This window comes from Coenobita brevimanus, chromosome 96, assembly GCF_032717465.1.
Source record: "Coenobita brevimanus isolate Jiangsu-jjx chromosome 96, ASM3271746v2, whole genome shotgun sequence".
NCBI classification, from domain to species: domain Eukaryota; kingdom Metazoa; phylum Arthropoda; class Malacostraca; order Decapoda; family Coenobitidae; genus Coenobita; species Coenobita brevimanus.
The window spans coordinates 17,328,672-17,348,522 of record NC_137049.1 but is presented as its reverse complement, the minus strand read 5'-3'; the positions used below and the strand labels follow the sequence as shown (position 1 = coordinate 17,348,522).

The following is a 19,851-nucleotide window of genomic DNA, read 5'->3' as shown; positions in this document are numbered from 1 at the left end:
CTCTCTCTCTCTCTCTCTCTCTCTCTCTCTCTCTCTCTCTCTCTCTCTCTCTCTCTATTGTATGTATTTATTATTTATTTCCAATTTTTTTTCCACACCACTTATGAGGTAAAAGTCTAGGCGCGTTTTATTTTTAAGAGGTTACCCCTGTAGGCCTAATCCTCTCTCTGATCTTTAATCATAATCTTCTTCGTCATCAGAACTTTCTGTTATATTGACGAGAGAGAGAGAGAGAAACAGGTGGGATGGGGGTAGGTAGGGAGAGAGTGATAATCCGATAATTGGTGGTCAAATTGGCAACTCTATGGCGTGGCAACATGGGAAAAAAGCACTGCCATGTGTCATAGAATTCATTCAAATCGTTGTTATAATTCTAAAAAGTGATACTCAGTGTACTATATAGCTTCCTTTACTATATACAGAATATAAAAAACAATTTCAAATAGCACATAAATGGGAAATAAGAGAGAGACAGGCATGTACTACGGTTGATTTGGCAGCATCGCTAGAGGTGATTCACCAGGTGGGCCCCACCCTGAATGGACTTCTTGCGGTGAAAGGACCATAGTACATGAACCGTATACACATCCGCCTTCACCGAGAGCTAGCGAAAAGTGAGCTATGTTTTATCCTGCCATGGGGACGGTCACCTGTGGCGTATGGAAACAGATGTCAAGTGGCGGTATTTGGCAAATATTAAATTTCTGAAAACTGAGGCAATGACAAGCATCAAGAAAGCACTATTCTTACTCGAAAAGGTGATACGAATGTAGATATGAAAGCCAATTGCACTGAACTCATCAGTAACACAATGAAATGACTGTTTGTAAGGGATTGCTGGATGGAAGCCCGATGTACTCATATGCATAATAGCCAGTCAAAGGTATTCAATTCATGGGCATGATATTTTTTATCAACGAGTATTTTAGTGACTTTAATGGTCTGTACTGTTGCTAACTCTTGTAAGTTTATCCAGATATATAGGATAGTCACAATAGTTATGTTACTTTTCTAGGTCTGGGCCGAAATAGGGCTCACCAGCTAGGTAGCAGATGACACCTGAAAGTCCCTCATTGCCTCAGGGTACCATGTGGAGGGGTCAATGATAGTGAGCAAATATGAGTTACCACTAGAAGTTGGGGACAAGGGTCCCACCACATCAATAATTACTTGGAAAAAGGGGAATCATTGGCAGGAATGGGAACAAGAGGGGCCTTAGGGACAGACTGATTCGGCCTACTCAGTACGCAACAGGTATGATAATGTTTGGTGAATTTAGCCACATCTGCTGCCATGCGGGGCCAGTAGAATTCCACACGCAGCCTCTCCATGCCCTTCCCTACACCCATGTGACCTGCAAATGGAGCAGAATGGGCCAGTTGAATTAACTCCTGCCTGCACTCTTTAGGTACTACGATCTGATTGTAGTCCCACATCCCATCATCTGCATTCACATGTGAAGGTCTCCACCATCTCCACAAAATCTCATCTTTCACATAAAAACATCCACCCTTCTCCTTCTCAAAATCATCCACTGCACACAACTTCAACCTCTGAATCTCCTGGTCTCCAGACTGCAACTCCTTTAACTTCTCAGTGTTCACCTCCTCCAATGGAACAGGTGGAATGTCTTCCAGAGAACCCATAAACATATCTGCCAAAGATATGTCATCATCTAATTATTTCGTGTCCTCAGACGTAGGACTAACTGTTGCCTCTGGTACAGTAATGCAGGGCACACTACAAGCAACCTTCTTCTGTCGACTCCTCTCTGCACGTGACATGGACTTAGTCACTGCACAAACTGGGAATACTTCTACATCATTAGGATCAGCCTGCGAGGGAACTTCGGGTACTGGTACATCTGACAAAACTGGAGTGGTAATCTCCTCACCTCTCACTAGGTCATTGCCAAGTATCAAGTCAACACCATTCTCTGGAAAATAATCTACAACACCCAGTCGTGCCAGTCCATCAAACAACTGACATTTAACCTCGCAAGAAACTACTGGCACAGTCTGTGCACCTGTTACTCCCCTAATCAGAGCAAGCTCTCCTCCTGCAACATCAAAAACTTCATTATTTGGCCTTACCCACAAGGAAATTGAAGAACCAGTGTCACGAAGAATGCGTACCAGATGCTGCACACCATTTACCTTCACCGAACCAGAATACAGGTAGGGGGCATACGAAGAATAAGGGGCAACACTGCTCGTCACTGCCTGTACACACCTCCTGAAACAGTGGGTGCCAACACAACTGTGGCCTCCTTCTTCTCATCTTCCAGAACAGCATCAACCCTAGCAGGGGGTAAAACATCAAAATTTCCCTGACTAACAACTGGGGAACTAACTGAAGAGATAACCGCGGGAGCACCACTAGCAACAAAGCTTACTGGCTTCACAACACCTGACTTTTGCCAATATCTATCTACATTATGACCTGGGTTCTTGCAATATGAACAAGTAAATGGGCAGCGTGTAGGTTTTGGGGAAATGTGAGGTGTATCAGGTTTGGGTGTGGAGTAATTCATGGAGTTGGGCTTCTGAGATGGTTGTTTGGGGAGCTGAGAGGGGTAACGCCTCTGAGGAACTCTCCTAGGAACTTCCTTACTCTTATTCAAATTCTTAAACATTAAATAATCATCTACATAAACTGCAGTTTCAGCAGCATTCTTAACTTTCTTATCACCAAGGTAAGTTATTATATCTGTATCAATCTAATCAAGGAAGTTCTTGAGGATAACAGGTTCTTTAAGCTTAACATAAGATTCTGAGACTTCCTCACTTCACATCCATTGATTAAATGCATCAGTCATTTGCCTACTGAAATCTACAAAAGTGTTGTGAGCGCGCTTCCTACAATTTCTAAATTTCTGTCTGTAAGTTTCAGGTCTTGTCTCGTATGCACACAGTATGCCTTTCTTTAGTACCTCATAATCCTTTGATTCTTGGTGGCTAAGACTGTCATAGGCCTTCAACACTTTACCTTTGATTACTGTCTGAACTAGAGATGATAGCTGTCTCTGGGCCACTTGTTACCTGTAGCAATCTTCTCAAATCGGTCAAAGAACTCCAAGACTGAGCACTCATCGAATGGGGGAACTATTTTAGTGGGTTCAACTGCTCGAAATTCTGAAAAAGAATGGTGAAAATTAGTTGGGGCATTTGGGCAATTCATATGCATTTCATAGTCAAGCTTCCTCTGCACCAGTTTAGTATTCTCCTCCTCCTGCTTCTCCCTCTGAAGCTGTAGTTTAAGCTGTAACATCCTGTTCTCCTCCTGTAGTTTAGGCTGTAACATCCTATACTCATGATCACGCTTAGCCTGCTCTGCATCAATAGATTGTTTCTGCTGGATGACAGTGACCTCAGCTAAACTATCTTGGGATGAATGAACTGATCTAGAAACTGATTCGAGGTCTGGCAAGGATCCTGGGACTCCATATGGGTCTGTGCCAAACAGTCGGTGGCAGATTAAGTTAGCTAACGGGAAGGCATTACCTGACTCACTCTGAATATCAAGAGCTTGGGCAACTAAGGCTAACTTCTGCCTCTGCAACCTTCTAACCTTATCCTCCATTGGCCGTGAGCTGATAAAGTCAACTGCATCTTGCTGAGTCACAGTGTGTAGGGGTGCCACAGTAACATCACTGGTTCTAACCTCCATAATGATACACTACAATGACACAATAATAATAAAAATATCAGGGTATTATCCTGGCGAGGTCGCCAATTTATGTTACGAGATGGGAGTAGGCAACACAAGATAACAATCTGACTGTGTAAGAACTGAGAAAAACAAAGTAAAAGGGAAGTGAACAAATAGTTAAGTGATGAAAAACAATAAAAAAACTAACTCCAACCTTGCAACTCTGATCCGAAAGTAAATGAGATCAGGTGACGTTAGCAGAGTCAAAATAAACACCATGAAAAATCTACTTAATATGATACAAGCTATTAATATTTACAAAATATGCAATGAAATAATGAAAAACACAAAAGAATGAGGAAAAAATAAAAAAGACAACCTGATAATACCCTGAATAATCACACTTAAGTCTAGGACAAACTTGCCAAATAAAAGAAATGAAATCATACAAAAAGATAACTAAACTGCACTCATTTGTCGCAGACAATAATAATAATACAGTAATACTTGTGATAGGATGCTGATGTGAAGTGAAAGAAGGATGTTCAGAAATATATACAATACACAAAAACACTGCTTCTCCTCCCTCTCTTCTCCAGTCAAACACACCCTCTCTCAACGCCAGCCCACAAAAAACTGTCACCATCCAAAATCCTCCGCCTTATATACGTTCTCATCGCATGCACACTACAACAACACAGTTGGGGCCAGACGAGAAACATACAGAAATGAGTTAAGCAATTTAGTATCTTCCCTGCACTGCTAATGTTATAAATATCGCTGGTGAATATAAATCTTTATGTTGCGATTAAACTCCACCAAAGTCACTGATATTAAGCCCTTAACCGCAGGGCGTCACTTTCGTGACGCTTGGGAGCAAGGGATCATACCGCGGGGCGTCGCTTTTGTGATTCTGTGTTATTTTGAATTCACCCGGGCTTCCAAGCGGTGGCTTGTATCATCTATCAGTACTGCCAATATCCAACACTAGTCAGCACTCCTAATTTCACCTGTACTCCCATCCATTGTTGACAATTTAGCCATTTCTCCCCGTTCTTGACTCCCCTCCCTACCCCCCCTCCATTACCCTATCCTCTCGCCTGCCTGGCCGTGTTACGCTAAGTAAATCTTCCCTGGAATTTTTCACTGATTTCATCCATTGAAATAAGCCCTATGCCCTATTCTTATACCAAATAATATATACAAGAAAGAAATAAGGTAAGTGAGAGTGCCATACACCTGGAATTGGCTAATTATCACCTGACAACACCTCACGTGCACTCGTTCGTTATTTTACGCTGTGTATTTCCCCTTGAAATATGCCGTATACAGTAATCCCGCATTTTTTGCGGATTTTTTGTCTACGGTTTTGCCCTCTCGCGGATTTTCTTGGCATTAATAAGTTCAACAAAAATATCCTTGAATATACATAAAAAAAAAAAAAAATGAAATTCCTGCAGCTTCCAATTGTAGTGCGGTAAACTCACGCCACCCTCTGTCCCTTTCCCGTGGCCCCTCTGCCAGTGTTACCATATCTAGCATAATTTTATTCTTTTAGCATAATTTTGATCAAATTTTCGAGTCTGGAATATTTTTTAGCATATTAGAAGTTTTAGAATCATTCTAGCATAATTTAGAATGGAATGGAATATTTTTAGAATAATTTTATAAAAGCTACAAATCAGAGAGAGAGAGAGAGACGAATAAGGTATGATGTTTGAATAGTTGGTTACTTTCAGTTTGGGCTTGGTTGGGTTGGATTAGGTTAGGTTAGGTTGGATTAGGTTAGGTTAGGTTAGGTTAGGTTTTAGGTTAGGTTAGGTTCGGTTTGGTTCGGTTAGGTTAGGATAAATTTGAGCTTTGTACTTTACCCATGAAACCTAGGTTTTTCCGATGGGTTTTGGTATGATTCATTCGATTTTCAGCTTCATTTCAGTCGGAAATGACCATTTTCTGTGTTTCCCCCCCTCCCTATAACCCCCGATTCCCCAAAGATCCCTCATTATTTCAAGGGGATGGGGGGGGGTCATATCTCAAAATCTGGTTATTTCCGACGGAAATGATGCTCAAAATCGAACGAATCACATCAAAATCCATCAGAAAAACGTAAGTTTCGTGGGAAAAAGCAGTATGGGTAGATACAGATATTTATCCTCTTACTGTATGTAGGTTCATTTTAATATTTTCATAGTAAACAATACATAATTAATATGTTGCACGAATATGTATAGAATTTTATCATTTAGCTTCAAGTTAGCATAATTCATTTTTTACTTGGAACAAATATGCTCAATCTAGCATAATTTTTTCATTGCCCTAGCATAATTTCGTTGTTTGGATATGGCAACACTGCTCTCTGCCCCGCAGTCTTCAGTCCACGCCTGACTGCCTTAAGTGGCTGTTGTGGTTGTAACCACACTATGATATGAGCCTCTTGCCTCCCACTTGCTTTCCACATGGCCCCAGGACGTAAGCCAGCCTCACCAAAGGCTAATAATACAATTAGTAAGAACTCCAAAGTGACAAAACGATCAAGTTATGACCTTAGCAGAGAAAATTGTGTTACTGGACAAGCTAAGAAACGACCGTGCGAGTGTTTGCTATCACCAGTTAATGCATCTTTTCATTTTGTACTGTTTTGTTAATAAATGTGTAGATAATTGTGTATTACAGTACGGTGTTTACGTTTTTCCTTCATAATGGAGTATGTGCTTTCAATCTTGTAAGAAGGTATTTCGGGATGAGTATGGAGGTTTCGGGACAATTCGCAGTCACAACAAACACAAAACAATTCGCCTTCATTAATGAAGATAGCTATGGGTGACGCTAGAATATAATTCAAAGGCGACTACAGCGAGGAAGAAACAAGTTAATTACTGACTAAAGGTGCAACTAATAAATAATATCCAGAACCTACGCTACTGAACATAGACTGCTGGATCCCCCTGAAATATAGTTATTAAAGTATTGATTAATTAATAATAAGTATATTGATGAAAGTATTGATTAGTATATTTATAGAATGGCGGGGAGTCGTCCAGGGTGCGAATTGTTCTGAAGGGGAATCGTCCATGTTTTGACGGGGAATTGTCTGACGGCGAATTGTCTCGCAATCAGTATGGACATGGACTGTGTGATGGGCAGCATGGTGGACATAAGTGCAAGTTTTCAATTGTTAATAGAGTATTCGCGGAATTGAATTTTCGCGGGGGTTACAAGAACGTAACTACCGCGAAATATGCGGGATTACTGTAATCTATTTTCGTAATAAATATAAGGAGGGAAGGGAGAAGCCTAAGTGATATTTACATTCACCTGGAACTACCTAATTTATAATGTATTGTCTAGATTTCCTGCCAGTCATTTCACTGCTATAAAGTAGCTGTGTCAAGAGACTAAACGTTGGCAGTACTGATTTCCCTAGGTAGGCCACCACCCCGGCCCACCCTTATCAGTTCACTCTCATCTTCCAGTGTGGGGGTACGTCTGTTTGCTCTTGCTAGCTTCAGGGCCTTTTCACCCCCATGCAAAGGGCCCTGTGACCTTTACCCTCTACTAAACCTCGTGTGGAAAGAGGTAAATTTACGGGCTGACAATTGATAAAAGAGTGACTACGATCTTTCTATTGAGTAAAACAGTGCAAGTGGAATTGTAAATAATGTGTAAACAGCAAGTGAAAGTAATAAATGTAAATATACGTGAACAGTGGAAAATAGTTTTATAATTTACTTCAAGTGACAGTGCATAACACAGTGTAAATAAAATAGAAATGTAAATAACGTAAATAAAATAGAGAATGTAAATAGAAATGTAAATGAGAAGTATTATAAGAATACGAGTATATACCCTAGGAGTAATGAAAGTGAAAGTTTCACTCTAGCATGTCTGAATACTATGAGTTATGAGGGGGAAATTGAAAGTGACATTTACTCTCAATGCTAGTATACAGGACGAGAAAGTCAATGCTACGTATTTTACTGAAAGAAATTGAATCCCTACAGTGACAATAAACTAATACTACTGAAGGAAACTTATGGATAAAGACTGTAGATATATATAAGTGTTATATAGTAATAGAAATATAAAGTGTGTGGGGTTTTATGAATAATAAATGACAGAGTACCAAGAGCAAACTAGCGCAAGTGCGACGGTCAGACGCGCTCGTAATTTTCATTGCTTTCACAGTTTTTTTTTCTTTTTGGAGTATGGATCCCAAACTACTTGAAAATCATAGAGTAGTGTTTATAGTGTTAATATCTGGCTGTGGTAATCATATTACGGGTTGTCGGGAAGTGTAAAGTGGAGACTTCGTTACCCAACTTCAGAGGTCTCCACAAGTCCTACGGTAACCGACGAAGGCTCAACAAACATTCCAGGAGAAAGCTGAAGGTATGTGCCATAAGCATATGTAATTTTAATATTCTAGGACTAATAATTGATTTTTGGCAAATATTTTTTGAGAGTCTGTCGGAGCCCGAATAACCCCGTGGCACACGCAAAACATTGGTAAACATGCCCGCGGTGTAGGGGTTAAGGGATGACAGTTCGTTATTTTGGGTGAAAATGAAATTATGTGTCAATCTACATGAAGCTTTACTGGATAATAGCTATGATACCTATTTAAGCTTGTAGAAAGTTTCAGGATGATACATGAAGAGAAAAAAATATTCTGTAAAATCTTAATATATTTAACCTTACTTTCATTGACTACTGCTCTTAAGTGAGTAAACATATAATCATTTTAAAAATATCAGTGATTAAATTAATCATTTACAAATAAAGCTCAAGGATTAGTTTTGCCAAATATAGCTATTATCCAGTAAAATTTCATGTAAATTGATGCATAATTTCATTTTCAACCAAAAAAATGAACTGTCTTCCCTTAAAAACAATTTTAGTCACACCTGCTTTGAGAGAGCAAACAGAACTAACTAAGACTTTATAAATGTGCAAGCAATGAACAGGCAAAAATAAGAGCGAGTGCATGTTTGTAGCAATGAACAGGCAAAAACAAGAGAGCGAGTGCATGTGCTGGCACACACACACACACACACACACACACACACACACACACACACACACCGACACGCACACACGTTATACATAATAAACAGAAAAAATATATTTATTCGTACACACGTTACAATATGCATTATGCACACTTTACTCATTACCATTGTAGCAAACAACACTCTGACTAGATGACTGTAACACAGAGTCAGCACAGTAACTGAGAAAAATTTTGCCCTTTGTTATGTGATGAACCATTGAGTGGTTACCAGATACTGTCATGACCCACTGTACAATGGGGTTATCATTTCATTTCATTTAGTTTTTGAAGGCTCCAGCATGCTTGCATGCATCAGCCATGGTCACCTAATGGCAGCTTTCCTTGCCACTTGATCTCTGGCAGTTTCCCTATTTAGTCCCATATCCCTAAGGTCACATTCAGTGACCTCATCCTAGGTCATTTTTGGTCTGCCTCTCGCCACCCTACCCCCAGCATTAACACTTTTCACTTTCTGCGGCCAGTTGTCATCCCCTTCCTCTCCAGATGCCCAGGCCCTTTCAGTCTACCTCTCCTCATCACCACTACCGTACAGCATCACACTCCTAACACATGCCATATACAAAGATCTCTGAGCATGGAAGGAGAGCCCTCTCATTGTCAGCAGAGGCAGCAGCTTCCTGAACTTCTTCCAACCACTCCTTACTCTTGCCCACCTCCAGCACATAACATGACGCGCAAATAACAACTCTTCCACACACTGAAGGGACTCACCAGCAAGTTCAGTTTGATCATGCCTGGCAATCTCCACGTGCGCTTCCCAACACACCACGCACATGAAATTAGCGTTATCTTTTCAGTCTACCTCTAATACCACTACATCTCTTATGCACCCACTTATCACAAATACTACACAAGATGGAATTATTTCCCGTGCTGTTATGGCAAATCGTACATGGCCATTCCCCCTCTTCTTTGACAGTACTGCCCCTAGCCCTAGGTACCATCATTTTTGTTTTATCTGCATTTACTCTTAAGCCCTTGTTTCCCATATATACTATCTCTCCATTTCCTAAGTCTTTCCTCCGCCTGCCTTTCATTCTCTGCAATATCAAATCATCAGCATACAGCATCTTCCATGGGAGTTCATTTCTGGTCACATGAGAGAGCTTCAAGTACCATAAATAAACAACAAGTGGCCCAAAACTGACCCCTGATGCACACCAATATTCATGGAAAACTCTTCTCTCAAATCTCCATTCACCATTACCTGGGTACAAGCACCCATATACAGTACATGGCTGTAACCACCCTAACGAGCCACTCCTCGATCTTGAGCCTTCACATTTCCCGCTTCATCACCTCTTTCCAGATCACCAAAAATAAAATACAGTTCTCTTTTCTTTTCAATATATTTTTCCTGAAGCTGTCGAACAGTTGAAATGGCCGGGCATAAACTCAAAGTGCATCTCATCAATATTCACTCTTTCTCTTATTATACCTTCTAGACCTCTCTCCATAACCTTCATTATCTGGACCAAAAGCTCTATACCTCCATAATATCCTCTTTCTAGGACATCACCCATCACACAACAATTTATCATATAATGAGGTCAGTATAACATGGATTCAGTGGAGATAGGGAGGGGACCCTTGATAACAAAACCTAAAATCTAAGAGAAAAACTTACCCAATTAATTGTACTCATAAAAGATACCACTTCACTTAAAACTGCACGCTGCATTATTTGGATTGCTCTTGCACTGTTATTTGGCAACGGAAATGGTGTTTTAATTGCCTTTTATTCACCAATGGAGCGAAAGGCATATGATCACAGCAAATGTAAACACATGGTGGCCATCTTGGCTCAGTCAGCTGACTAAGAGGCACCATTATCAACTGACTGGGAGGCTGTGTCTGCATGTTAGACATGATTTCCAAGTCACAAGTTTCAGTTTTTCACACACAAAAAGTTATCACTTCCCTTAATATATCACAGTGCATTATTTATTAAGCACTTGCATTGTTATTTGGTAATATGATATCAGTGGTGTTTCAGGGACCTTTCATGCACAAAATGGAACGAAAGGCAGACAAGTCACAGAGAATGTAAACAGTGGGTGGCCATCTTGGCTCATTGACGATCATTTCACCATTGTTATTCTGAAAATGGGTGTAACTTTTTGTTCATCATTATACAGTAGTGATGTATTGCATAGCAAACAGTTGTATGATGAGACTGGACAGTTTAGTAAATACTCAGTGTTCAAGCATGTTAAGAGACTCAAGGATAGATTTCATTATAAATACAGTACTTCTACATGTACATATACAAATTACAGTAAATACTGTGTTGGTAGTAGTAGCACTACAAAGCGTTGCAATACCTAGTGGACATATATGCTTTATATATATATATATATATATACACTCAAGTCCCCTATGGCACGTGCTTCTATGCCATGGTTTTCTATGACACAGCAAGGTGCCAGACCCCCTAAAATGAACCACAAGCATAACCTATACCTATGGCGTGGGGGCGGCTAGGTTTGAAACGCACGGGCAAATTCCCCTGACAGCTGGAGAGTGAACCTCAGCCCTCGCCCGTTGTTCAAACCCCTCTCAGTGTGTAGCCAGACTGCTTGTTATCTGATCACCCTCCCGTTTTTTGTGCATATTGTTATGTGTAATACATGCATTTATTGATTGCTTGATTGTGTGCGTGTGTAAAGTGAGGAAAAGTGGGGTGAAAAGGGGGACTTTGGGTGAACATCCAGAACCAAATTTCATTTTTCCCATAGGTTTAGTTATTTGTATGGCTTGGTTTTCTATGGCACAGGCGCGGTCCAGAACCAATCAGCCGCGCCTTAGGCGACATGACTGTATATATCAGCGGTTCTCAAGCTTTTTAGTGTGTGACCCTATTTGGAATATTTCAAGACTTCATGACCCACAGGATAAAGAGAGAGGGAGTAACCGGTATATAGCCTATCGTAGTTATTATGAATTTGCTAATGGTGTAATAAGGATAATTACAATTTCATTTAAGTAAATCAAATACATTGAAAGAATTAGGCCTATTCTATGTCCCTGCGACCCATCGAAGTTCCTCTTGCGACCCACTTTTGGGTAGCAACCCATAGTTTGAGAATCACTGGTATATACAGTAATCACTCTAATATCCGGACGCCCAATAACCGAACATCCCCACTACCCGGACCTTATCGTCCTGGGATCCAACATTCCCAAAATGGTCCGAAAACCCAAAAAAAAAATTTAAAAAATCGATTTTTTGCCGTCCGTAATTTGAACTTGCTGCGCGCGCCGCGGGAGAGCATTGTTTTGGTTCGTCATTCCTCCGACGTCTGATAGAGCGCCGCTGCATCCTCCCCACTTCCCGCCTGTCTCTCACCGCGACTGGACCTACGCTCTTCGTAATGGCTGCCCACGTGCTCGCTTTTGTGGTGGTGCCGTACTTGCTGCAAGGCCTCCTGCTGCTCTCGGCCCTCCTCTTAGTGTGTGTGATGATGGCCCCGCCACCTGAGAAAAGGAAGAGAGTGGTGTTGACTCTGGAAAAGAAGAGGGAGATATTGGAGAAAGTTGATGCGGGGTTGGTCTTCTTCACGCATTCTCCGCGAGTTTAACCTGGCCCGGTCGACTTTGTTCGATATCAAACGTTCCCGAGACAAACTCATGCAGTACATGGCTGACTTCTCGTTGAGAAGCAAACGCAGTGTGGAAAGGAAGGTTATGTTTACCCCCAAGTTTGCAGAAATCGACCGATCCACGTTGATTTGGTACCGACAGCAACATGCAGCTGGTGTGATGGTACATGGAACAGAGCTGAAGGCTGCTGCTGAGAAGTTTGCAAGGCTTCACGACGCCCTAGACTTCCAGGCATCCGAGGGTTGGCTCTTCGCGTTCAAGTTGCGACATGGCCTTACTAACCGTAAAGCACATGGCGAAGCATTGGACGCTAACGAGGATGGAGTTGACGAGTTTCGGCACAAGGTGAAAGGCTTGATCGACAGGGAGGGCTTCACTCTCGGTCAAGTCTATAACGCAGACGAAACTGGCCTATTCTATCGATCGCTGCCAACGAACACTCTAGCCAGTGAGACGGAGAAGCATGTACCTGGCTACAAGCTTTCTAAGGAACGGATATCTGCTTTGTGTTGTGCCAGTGCTAATGGCATGCACCGGCTTAAGCCCGTTGTTGTTGGCCTTGCAAAGCAGCCTCGGTGCCTTCGTGGGGTGATGGATGTCCTTCCTGTCATATGGTACCATTCTTTGAAAGCATGGTTCACAGCTGTGATTTTCAAATACTGGTTTCACCGTCACTTCGTCAAGGAGGTCATCCAGTACCAGACGAAGACACTGGGAATCCCTTGCGACCAGGTAAAGGCTCTCCTTCTGCTCGACAATGCACCTGCCCACCCGTGCGACAAGGACTTGGTTGCTGAGAATGGCCGTATTATTTGCATGTTTCTGCCACCTAATACGACTGCTCTCATTCAACCCATGGACCAAGGAGTGATCATGGCAACAAAGCGCCTATACCGTCGGAAGTTCCTGGACGAGGTGATGGTTGTTCTCGAGGACGAGGACGAGCGCAGGGAAGGACGTGACACACGAGGCAAGCGGACTTTGGAAAACCTTCGCCGCTACAACATCAAGTCTGCGCAGTACAACTGGGCTAGTGCATGGAAGGAAGTCCCTGTGAAAACTCTTGAAAATGGTTGGTCTCGTCTGCTTCTCAGAACAGATGTGGAGTACGATTTTCTGGGCTTTGACGTGGATGACTTCCATGCACGGCTACGTACGCACGGCGACGTTGTTGATGTGGACGATGTACGTGAGTGGTTGGACGACGACGAGGGCGATCCTGGGTATCAGACGTTGTCTGATATCGAGATCGCGTCTTCGGTTGCTGGTGTCAGTCCCGAACTTGAAGATTCCGACGACGAAGGCGATGATGATGCGGACTCCTCTCAGCAGGACACTACTCCAGCCATCCCCAAGCTGAGCGCACTCCAGGAACATCTAGAGTTCGTCCTAGACTACCTGGAACACCCGGACTGCGACAGGGAGATGGGGCCCTTGGGACTCGTGGAGGAAGTGCGTGCTTTCCGGCAGCGCATCATCAATCGCCAGAATCGTCGGTCCTTGCGTCAGTCAACGATTGACAGTTTTTTCAGGCCCGTGACCCCTGCTGTGCCAAGCCCTGGCTCCACTCCATTGCCTCCCCAAGACAGGCCCTCACGCTCCGAGCCACAGCCCAGCACATCAGCTACAGTGGAGTCACCGCTCGATGTGAGTTTGCGGCTTTCGTCAGAGTCTTCTGTAGTCGGTACGCCATCACCACGACCCAGCGATGCACCCCTTGGTCGCCTGCCAGTGATACTCTCGGACTCTGACAGTGAATAAACAGCAAGAACTTCTCCACTAGACCACACGAGAATTTTGAGTGTTGTGCAGTGAAAAAAAACGGTGTGTTGTGTTAAGGTTTTCGAAATGAGAGAAAAGACTCAGTGGAAACAAAATTTAATGTAACTAACCTTCTTTGTTTTGGCTTTGGAAAATAAAAAAAACTTGGGAAAAGTTAATGTGCAACACAAAATTAAAATGGAACATTATTTGGACTAAAGTGAACACTGTGAAGAGAACGGACTTCTGTGTGTTATTGACTAAGTTCAGTGCAAGACTTCAGGAAGAGTGTACTGCAAGTGCTTCAGGAAATCGTTCTTACTGTCAGAGTCCGAGAGGAGGCGGTTATTCATCGAGGTGGCCAGGGACTTGCTGTAAGTAGCCAGAATGTTTCATATTGTACTTTTTTCCATACTATACTTACCAGAATGTTTCATACTGTACTTTTTTCCATACTATACTTACCTCATGCATGTGCAGTAGGAATGTGTTTTTCAGAGTTAGGCTAGGTTAGGGTCCATAAGTACCAGAATGTTTATTAATGTATGAACATACTTCTAAACCCTCATTTTATGTTTCTTTTGCATTTATTTCAGTCATTTATGTGCCTTATTGGTGTGATTTGGGTCGTAAATAGGTGCTATGCATGTCCAGAGGGAGTTGTATAGGTGTTTCTCTGAGTTAGGGTCCATAAGTACAAGTCCATAAGCTGGGGCCCAATATCCGGACGAAACCAATAACCGAACCTACCGATGGCTCTTGATCCGGATATTGGAGGGATTACTGTATATATACTGTATGTATAGACAGTAATCCCTATACTATCCAGACGCCCACTATCCAGACTCCCCACTTACTGGACATTTTGGGCCCGGGCCTTTGGAACCCCAAAATGGCTAAAAAAAACATAAAAAAAAAAAAGAAAAAAAATTCTGACATTTTTTTCAACCGTACTTCGAATTTGGCGCGCAGTGCCGAACAGCTGCGTTTATGCTCACTGCTTGCTTCCCCCATCCCTCCCCATTTACCACCTAACTACCATCCTGACTAGACGCTCATTCAGTGGATGCCACACGTGCTAGTTTTTGTGAACAAACAGTGCATAAACTGCTGTACCTCACCACTAGACCACGTGGAAATTTACAGTGTTGTGCAGTGTTATGAAATTAGAATTCAGAGTGCAAATATTAAGTAGAGAGTGTAAACTGGTGATTGAAACTGGCTTGGCGCAATCAAGAACAGAATGTGCAGTGTTAAACAGTTGTAACTCACAGTGCAAAGGATTAAGTGCAGCACATCACTGGATTACTGTATGTGCTTCAAGACCATTTTCACCACTGCCAGAGCCTTAGAGGAGGCGGATTAACCTTCATAACGAACGGCTACGGACGTGCTGTAAGTACCCTGTGCATTGCTAAATATTTTCCATACTCACTTTTAATTCCTCATTCTCTGGTTCCTTTTCATTTATTTCATACAGTAGGGAGTTATGTAGGTGTTTTTTTTGAGTTAGGCTGGGTTAGGGTCCATAAGTACCAGTCCAGAAGGCAGGGGCCCACTATCCAGACAGACCCACCTTCAGGACATGCCTTTGGCTTTATTACATCAGATAGTGGAGAGATTATTGTATATATATCATCATCGTCCAGACCTCCTTTCCCACCCTAGGGCAGGGTGAGGAGTGGCAACATCCAGACAGCCCAAGTTTCCCCAATCCAATGGGCTGCTTTTCCATTCACTCATCATTCAAGCCCCCCAGAATCCTGGCTCTATCAGATACGCCAGAAACTTTCACCACATTCCGTAGCTTCACATAAACATATCTGATAGAGTCAGCCTGGACTCTATAACATTAAAAAGGGGTGCCAAATCCATGATCGTGCACTTCTTCTCACAACGTTCATCCAGCCAGCTTGATCTCTTGTCATTTCCCGAGCCTCACTGACCGCCATACCTCTCTTCCTCACACCCAGGTAAGAGTGAATGGAGATATGAGTGATGAGTTTTCTGTGATTGTTGGTGTGAATCAGGGACCAGTTTTGAGTCTGTTGTTGTTTATCACGGCACTTGAAGCCCTCTCACATGGCTTCACAAATGGACTCCCGTGGGTGATGTTGTATGCTGATAATTTGGTGTTATTGCAGAGAATGGAAGGGAGGTGGAGGAACGATGTAGGAAGTGGAGAGATGGTATAGGGCACAAAGGCTTAAGAGTAAATGCAGATAAAACAAAAGTGGTGGTATCTAGGATTGATGCCAGTACTGTAAAAGAAGAGGGAGAGTGGCCATGTGCAATTTGCCACAAGGGCATGGGAAATAATGCCATCTTGTGCAATGTTTGTGATAAGTGGGTGCATAAGAGTTGTAGTGGTACCAGAGGTAGGCTGTGAGATAATGCTGATTTTATGTGTGCGGTGTGTCAAGGAGAGTAGGTCGAGATTGTCAGGTTGAAAGGATTGTACGTGCTGAGTCTCTTGAGTTTGTGGAAGAGTTTTGTTATTTGTAAGACATGTTGTGTGCTGGAAGTGGGGCTGGAGCTAGCTCTGTGGCTAGGGTGAGGAGTGGTTGGAAGAAGTTCAGAGAGCTGTTGCCTCTCGTGGCATTGAGAGGGCTCTTCCTACACGCTAAGGAGTCTTTGTATGCAGCATGAGTTAGGACTGTAATGCTGTATGGTAGTGAGACCTGGGCAATAAAGGAAGAGGATATTCGCATGCTCAAACGTACGGAAATGGCATGATCAAGTGGATGTGCAGTTCGTCCCTGAGTGCAAGGCCTGGAGGGGCTAGGTTTACGATGGAAGAGTTGAGAGGTAGGATGGGACTGGAGTGTGTTGGTGGTGTGATGAGGAGAGGTAGATTGAGGTGGTTTGGGCATGTGGAGAGGATGGGGGATGATAATTTGGTGCAGAGAATGAGAAGGGCTAATATAAGGGATGGGGTTGTGAGAGGTAGACCAAACAAGACCTGGGACAGGGTCATGAAGTGTGACCTCAGGGTTAAGGGACTGAACAGGGAGGCTGTCAGTGATCAAGCAGCATGGAGACCCGCCATTAGATGACCAAGGCCGACGCATGCAAGCATGTTGGAGCTTTCAAAAATGAAATGAAATGAAACAAAACTCTTCCACCATATTCCTCCACATTCTTCTTGGCCTACCTCACCTCCTCTCTCTTTCAGACTCACTTGATATATCTTTTTCATCACTCCCTTGGTATCCATTCTCTCCACATGACCATACCATCTCAGTACACTTTCTTCCATTCTGATGTCCACAGACTTCCTCACTCCGCATCTTTCGTGAATCACATTATTTCATATCCTATCCACTTTCTGTACTCCACATACTTTCTTCAGAAATCCCATCTCCACTGCTCTCACTCTTAACTTTTCATTTTCATGCCACACCATAGTCTCACATCCATATGTTAAAGTTGGCACTAACACTCCTCCATGTAAGCTTTGCACAGCTGCAACACTCAAACCTCTGTTTCTTCTCAGGGCCTTCACAGCACCAGCTACTTTCCTTCCTTCCTTGTGTCACTCTACTTTCCACAACTTTTTCACATTTTTCTCACTTTTCTATCACTGTACCCAGGTTTTTTAACTCTCGCCAGTTCCAGTCTCTCTCCATTCACTGTAACATCACACTGGAAGTCACCTTCTCTCAGGGATACCATCACTTTACTCTTTTCTACATTTGCTCTCAAGGCATGATGCTTACAGACATCAGCAAAACTCTGCACTAGTCTCCCAAGTTCTTGTCCAGTATTTGCAAGTACTGTAGTATTGCATCATCAGCATACAACAAATTTGAGATATTCCATTCATTACCAATGCCATCGTTCTCTCCATTACTTGTGTTTTTACTTCTCTCATCACCCCATCCATATATATATTGAACAACCATGGGGACATCACACAACCTTGTCACATGCCCACATTGATTGTGAATCATTCACATAGATACCCATTTACCCTTACACATCCTTCACTACCATCATAAAAACTCCTGAAAGCATCTAGCAGCTTACCATCTACACCATACATGCACAGAACCTTCCACAATCCTTCTCTGTCTGCTTTGTCTTTTTCAAGATCCATAAATGCCATAAACACCATATTGTCTTTCTCACATGCCTTCTCCTCCATCTGTCTCTCTGCAAATATTTGATCCTCACATCTTGTTCCACTCTTAAAGCCACCCTGTTCATCCCTCACTGGGACATCTGGTATCTGACTTACCTTCTGTATAATAATTCTTCCATATACCTTCCATACAACACTCAATAAACTTATGCCACAATAATTCTTGCACTCACTTTGCTCACCCTAATTTTTATACAGGGGTACAATCACAGCCTTTTTCCAATCTTCTGCCTCAGTTTCAGTAATCCATGCCTTCTTACATATCTCCAACAAGCACTTCATTCCGCTGTCTCCACTACACTTAATTGTCTCTACATACACCTCATCAGCCCCAGCTGCTTTCCCATTTTTCAGCCACTTCACAGCTTTCTTCACCCGTGCGAGTGCACATTTCATGGCACTGTATTCCTTCTCTGAACACCCCAAAACCAATAATGTTTACAGCAGCTCTTCTCTCTCTATTCCCATTCATCAGTCCTTCAAAATATTCTTTCCAATTGGTCTTCCACTTCATCCTCATGGACACTTAAATCCTTCCCTCTTCCACATTTCTTTCCGCTGTCAATTCTACCTTTTCACACCTCTTTCCAGAATAACTTCCTGTTTTCAGAGTAATTTGCATTCATTTTGCATCCTAGATCATCATTTACCTCCATCCTTTTTCCATTTCACTAGTCCCTTTACATGCTTCTTCTATCTATCTATCTATAGCCCGACACCCTAATCCCTCAAAGGGTGGTCGCAGACAAAACGCCTCCCAGTCGCTCTGACACCCACCATTTGACTAGCCTCCCCCCAGCTCACTCCCCCCTCCCTCATATACCTCTCAACTCCATCCCTCCACCTCATCCTCGGTCTACCCCTCCCTCTCGCTCCCTCCACCTCACCTACATACACCCTCTTAGTCAGTCTTTCATTCTCCATTCTCTCCACATGTCTAAACCACCTCAGTGTATTTCTCCTGATCTTCTCAACCACATTCACATCCACCCCACAACGTTCCTTCACTTCTTCATTCTTCAACCTGTCCTTCCATGTCACTCCACATGCTCCTCTCAAGTAACTCATTTCCACTGCTCTCACTCTTGACTTGTTCTTCTCCTGCAAGGTCCATGCCATGCTTCCATACGTCAGGGTAGGGATCACAATACTTTCATGCAGTGACCTCTTAGCTTCTATACTCACCCTCCCTATTTCTCATCACTGCTTTCATTGAACCAACATGCTTCTTGCTGTCAGTATATTCAGTTCTTATTTCAGTTGAACCCCTTTTCTGTAACCACTCTAGCCACTTCTTCCTCTTTTCCTCCACCGCCCTCTTAACCTCTTCATCCGACCATGCCGTACCTTCCTTCTTTGTTGTTACTTTTGTCACACCACACACTGCTTTAGCATTCCTAACTAAGCAGTCCCTATATGCATTCCACAGGCCATCCAGATTCATTTCATTACAGTTCACTGATTCCATCTCCTCCCCTATTTTGGTCTTGTATTCATTTGCCATTTCTTTGATCCTCAGATTCTCGACTTTCAGTCTTTCTCCCTAACTGTTCCTCTCTCACCTGGTCCACCTCACTTCTCTCAGCTTGATCTTGTATACTACATTTTTGTTTTCGTTTTC

At 42.7% G+C, this 19,851-nt stretch overlaps 1 protein-coding gene across 1 annotated transcript in view; it reads left to right on the top strand.

Moving 5' to 3' along the window:
• Positions 1-19,851, top strand: part of LOC145413473 (uncharacterized) — a 364,910-nt gene that overhangs the window by 267,634 nt on the left and 77,425 nt on the right. The window lies entirely within an intron of this gene.